We start from the raw sequence: 6,000 nt of genomic DNA, 5'->3' as shown, positions 1-6,000 counted from the left end.
AAGCTGGGGCCAGTTGTAGTGTTAGAGGGGCCAGTTACATTAGACGTTATTGTTGTCATATCGTTTTCTTTACTGCATTGCAGGCATTAGCAGGCAAAAGACCATGTTCATAATCATTTGTGTTCCGCGTTGCCACTGTCTAATAACGGATGTAAAAAAAAGAACGATAGCAAAAATCAGTTATGTAAAAATTATTTCATACTCCACATTTAGGGGGGCCACAAGGGGGTCCAAAGTTGTTGTCACAGGGGCACTGGCTGTGAGTGACAGGTGTTTTGTCACTTTCATAACAGTGCAGTGTAGCCTCTATATTGGGTGGCTTTACTGTACATCCCCTGATCTAACATGCTTCTCCTGCAGGGTATTTCATATGTGAGAACGTTACAGCCCTAGTAAGAGTGGGAACTTGAAACTCCCTACTCTAATTCCATTGTATTTATTCCCCTTCAGGTAAAGTATTTACTGTATGTATGGCCTGTATGCAACCCATACAAAAGCATACAGCGTGTAACCAACTGTAACCAATGTGTGCAGAGGTGGATGTGTGTGGTTGTGGTCCGTTAGTGTGTGTTATGCAAGCTTGTAAGTCTCATTGTTTCCATGAGTATGTGGGTTGGTGTACATGTGAAGATGTGTATGTCAGTATATCCATTGACATGTCTGCACATGCGTTTGTGAGAGTGTTTGCATTCCTACTGCGAGGGGGGTGGGGTGTGTATTCAACTACGTGTCACTGACATCACTGCGACCCAGACGATCTACTCAGCTGTCCTATACCTGCTTTTTGACCCTCTCTCACTCTCTTTCTCTCTGCAGCTCCATGGGGATAGCAAGATCCACTCTCACCCCTCCCCTCTCTCCTTTTCAAATACGGTTACGTATCTCTAGCGCTCGCTCTCTCCCCCTCCCATCCCTTCCTATAGCCCATGTTAAATTTCACGCTGTACACCGGCACGTTCCCGTTAAAGACTGCCCCTCTGTTTTATAGGCAACTCTCGCTTCCTGTTTTATCTCTCAGCTGTACACAGTCAAAGCTCTCTCTCTTCCCGACCTCTATTTTCACCCTTCTGAGTGCTGCTGAGTCATTAGCTTTCTCAACCAATTTCGTAAAAAAATTAAAATAAAAAAGAGCGGAAGATAGAATAGTTAATAAAATGGTGTGAACTCATTGACTCCTATGGTTTGTGGCAGTTTGTCTGATGAAAAAAATTGTAATTTGAATTAGAATGAAGAACAAAAAAAATATATTGCTTAAAAAGACAAATGCTTTCCCAAGCGAATTCTGATTACTTTACTGACTGATCAGACAATGTGAAAGTAGTTGCAATGCATATACTGTATGTATATCATACGCTGTTGTGTTATGCATCTCTATAGCCTACACTGTATATAGACACAGGTGACACAGAGGGAAATAAACTATTGCACCTGGTGAAAACATGCAAACCTGTGACACACAACTCCAGATGTCAGTTTCTCGCCCTACAACTTCTGTGGCTTCTGTACTGTTGACCGAACTGCAGTTGCTTTGTGACCACAATATTTATTTAATGTTGTACTCCTAGCAAGGTGTTTTAGGTAGAACTGAACTTGAACAGGACAAAATATACAGCAGCAGCTGTCTACATGATCTTAGAAATCCATCCCATATTGAACATAAATTAAGAATCCTCCCCAAATCCCTTTTTAAAAGCAACTTTTTGGGTGACCGACCAAATTCACATAGAAGTGTGTGTTATAGATCTGTCATTCATTGAAAGCAAGTCTAAGAAGTAGACCTGTTCTAAGTTCTCTATTCATATGCTTCCCGTTCTTAAGTTTTGTTTTTACGTCTTTATTTCGGTTTTGTACACAAGCTTCAAAAAGCTGAAAATACAATCTTTTTGGATATTGAAAATATATTTCACAGCGGTTTAGATTGTACAATGATTCACTACACTATAGATTGCCTAATTTCAGTTTGTGACAAAACAAGCCAACTATTAGAATTTTAGCAACCAGGAAATGGCTGAGCGATTTCTGCATAGTGCACCTGTAACCCGTTGAATGTAATCTCCTTTGTAAAGACATGTCACAGAAAACCACAATTTGACAATAGAATACCATAATTCTTCTAATCATATAATTAAATTGCACCACCACATAAATTGTAAAATTCCAAAGTATTACAAATAACTTTAAAAAAAGAATAATACCAACGGCTGCCCCATAACATGATGCATTAGTCTGTAATATCCCTGACAAGTGTATTCGGTGCTTTTGGACATGACGCTTTCTCGCCAGTCTTCCTATCGAGTCATTACCATGTCAGAGCTGCTGTGGTCTAAACATTAACTACCCCAGCCCTCTCTTCCTTCCCTGTTGAATGTCTCCCTCCCTCAATCCCCTTTAGCTCTATTTCACAGCCCCCGCCACCCTGCTGCGCCTCTCAAATCTCCCCCTCATCATCCCCGCTCCATATACAATACTCTCAATACATCGTGTACCCAGCTGAACATGGGAACATGAGACAGTGACACATTGTCTGCTGAGTGTGTGCACTCGTGTGTCTCATATACATTCTCAGAGACAGTGCGAGCCGGTTAGCATGTTCCAGGGTAATAGTGTGATAATAGCGCTCTACCTATGGGGCCAATTAGGGGAGTTCGGCAAGGTTCCCCACTACCCCAGTTCCTATTCTAATCTAAATAATACAGGTCAGACAGACAATAGGGCTGAGGAGAGGGAGGTCAAAGGTAGTCTGGTAGGCTTTCATTGGGTTTAGTTTTTTTACACTTACTGGGGGGTGGAAGTGACCTATGATCTGAGATAGGGTTAGTTCTCATTGTGACTAATTACTTTACTCTCATTCCTCTTATTCTCACCAGGGTGTCCTACCCCCTCTGGAACAAGCTTGAGACTGGATGCCGGTGGATGAAGATGTTTCCCGTCAATGTGAACTCTCTGGTTCAAGGAAAGTGGTGAATATGGCCCTTGGCTGTTCCTAGACGTAAATGTAGCTAAATGGCGCGGCTGTGAATATTGAGCTATACAGTACAGTCAACAGTTCAAGACGTCAGATAATATATCCCTATTGGAGACGTTTCAGTCAAAACTTCACAGGGATGAACCATGTTTACAACCGTGCCCCCTACATGACTATAAAAAAAAACATTAAGAACACCTGCTTTTTCCATGACAGACTGACCAGGTGAAAGCTATGATCCCTTATTGATGTCACTTGTTAAAACCACTTAAATCAGTGTAGATGAAGGAGAGGAGACAGGTTAGATAAGGATTTATTGAGACATGGATTGTGTATGTGTGACATTGAGGGTAAATGGGGAAGACAAACTATTTAAGTGCCTTTGAATGGGGTATGGTATTAGGTGCCTTTCAAATCACCCACGTGGGTATATGCTCCTAAAAACCAATGAGGAGATGGGAGAGTGTGTTAAACGTCACAAATAGAACCAAGTTCTATTTTAGCACCTGGCTATGCAGATGCTCGCGAGCAGTGTGGGAGCAATGATTGAATAACACGTGTGTGTACATTTATTTTGCAACGCGAGGGGTGTGGTCACCATGTTAGTGCATTATAATGGTGATATCGATGTGAACAGCTTCAGTTGTTAGTAAAAGTAGTCACATTTAATTGAATTCATACTGTATTTCGCTATTTCATGTAGTAGGCCATGTATGATGCAAATATATAGAGCTGTCCATGATGCTGAAGTTAAGAGATCAATGTACCATGAATGAGGAAGCCTATGATCGCCAACAGTCCACGTCAACATGGGTATGCAGACCTATGTTGTGCATTTTATTACGGGTTTGAAATGCTCTATAACAATGGGAATTCTAATTCTAAGCCCATCCATTGTATAAGTTGCATTTTTACATCTCAATAATAAAGGCTGTTGGCACCTCCATGAAAAAAAAAAAAAAAAAAACGGATTTGTTTTGGCGCTGATGCGTCTGTCTTTAGTGTTTGCAGTAATAAAGACTTTTAAAAAAAGTAGTTACAAGACTCTTTGGTACAATTATAATGTATTTAGTGTTCTTTACACTATTCCAAATGGTCCGATTTTTTTAAATATTGTATGCTTCTACAACTAAGTCAAATGTCTTCCATACATCGGACTTCCCCTTTCCTTCCTGAGCAACCACTAAACATTAAAGTTTATTTTCACGTCCTCCGCATCCATTATGCTATCACGTGTGTTACGGTGTAGGAGTTTGTTATAACAAATGTATTGATGTGATTATGATATGCTATACAGTAGGTCAGGCCCTATTGGTCACATGCATGCGATACATGTGCTATGTAAAAAGAGCAAGGGTTTAGGCAATGTTTTTCCAAAACAAACGAGGGATTTCGGTAACTTAAATGTTCAGTGAGAGAAAAAACAAGAAACTAGAAATTACTAATTATGTTGCCGCTTCAGCACCACAGACAGCGCAAAAACACTGTTGCTATGCTATGGTCCCTGGTCACCACAGCAGGGAGGAGAGGGAGAGAACGTGCGGCAGTCACACAGGGACTCTGCACATTTTGTTTTTTTAACACAGTCTGGCAAGTATGAGCCTGGCCCAAAATCAATGGCAGTCAGGCTCCCTCAAGTCATTTGTGTCTTAATTGTTTTATCAACACTGTGCTTAAAATATCAGGCAAGCTCAGTGCATATACTGTAGTTGATTTGATTAAAACACGCTGTTTTTATAAGCCTATGGAAAAATGCATATTTAAAAAATGTATTGGTCGAAAGAAAAGACAACTCTCGGTCGACCAAAACAGGGACAGCCCTAGTCCCTACCTTGTAGGCTCACCCAGTATCAAAGGCTTGGTTTGGCAATCTCGAAATGTCATTAAACTTTTTGGTGTTTTGAAACAGAGGTCTCTTTTCATTCATCAGATGGCTGCTGCACAGTTTGTACATACAGTATATAATACACAGTGTTCTTTTAGAGGAATACAATGGTGTTAGGGTAGTGAGGGATAATCCTTGAGGGAAAACAGCCGCTCTGATCGAAAGGATTATTAACGGCTGTGGGAAACAAGTTTGTCCATTTGGGCTTCTACTAAATATACAGTGACAGGGGATGGCAGCAGTAAAACCAATATATAGGCATCACAGTCTGATGCAGATCAGTTGTGCTCAGATGAGCACCAGACTAACAGAGACAGTTGGGGGCTCGATTAAGCTGGTTGACAGACAGCAAACATAATAGCTGGCACTGTCAGAGATGCTGACAACTACAATCATTTATTACATTTTTAAGACTAGGACCAAATTGGTCAGAATAGTTCTCAAATTGGGAGTAGCAAAAAAATCTATCACACCATCTAATATAATGTATGCCATTTATGAGATGCTTTTATCCGAAGTGACTTAGTCATGTGTGCAGGAATTGACTTTGGATCCCAGGAATTGGTTCCAGGAATTTAACCCACTATTGTAGCGTTGCTAGCGCCATTATCTACCAATAGAGCTGCAAAGGATCACTTCTCTACTGTTGTGCCATGAACTGGGTGGTTACTAAGTGGGGTTCAACCAGTTCATAAAAGGATCATCACTGCCTGGTATGGTAAGTGCTCGGCCTCCGACTGCAAGGCACTACAGAGGGTAGTGCATACGGCCCAGTACATCACCAGGGCCAAGCTTCCAGCCATCCAGAACCTCTACACCAGGCGGTGTCAGAGGAAGGCCCTAAAAATTGTCAAAGACTCTAGCCACCCGAGTCATAGTAGACTGTTCTCTCTGCTACTGCACGGCAAGTGGTACCGGGGCACCAAGTCTAGGACCAAGAGGCTTCTAAACAGCTTCTACCCCCAAGCCATAAGACTCCTGAACAACTAATCAAATGGCTACCCAGACAATTTGCATTGCCCCCCCCCTTTTTTTTTTTTACACCGCTGCTACTCTGTTATCTAATAACAACCTACATATTACCTCAATACCAGTGCCCCCGCACATTGACAATGTACCGGTATCCCCTGTATCTAGCCCCACAATTGTC

The sequence above is a fragment of the Salmo salar genome, chromosome ssa13, assembly GCF_905237065.1.
Source record: "Salmo salar chromosome ssa13, Ssal_v3.1, whole genome shotgun sequence".
NCBI lineage: Eukaryota > Metazoa > Chordata > Actinopteri > Salmoniformes > Salmonidae > Salmo > Salmo salar.
The sequence above is the reverse complement of the archived record's forward strand: the minus strand, read 5'-3'. Positions refer to the sequence as shown.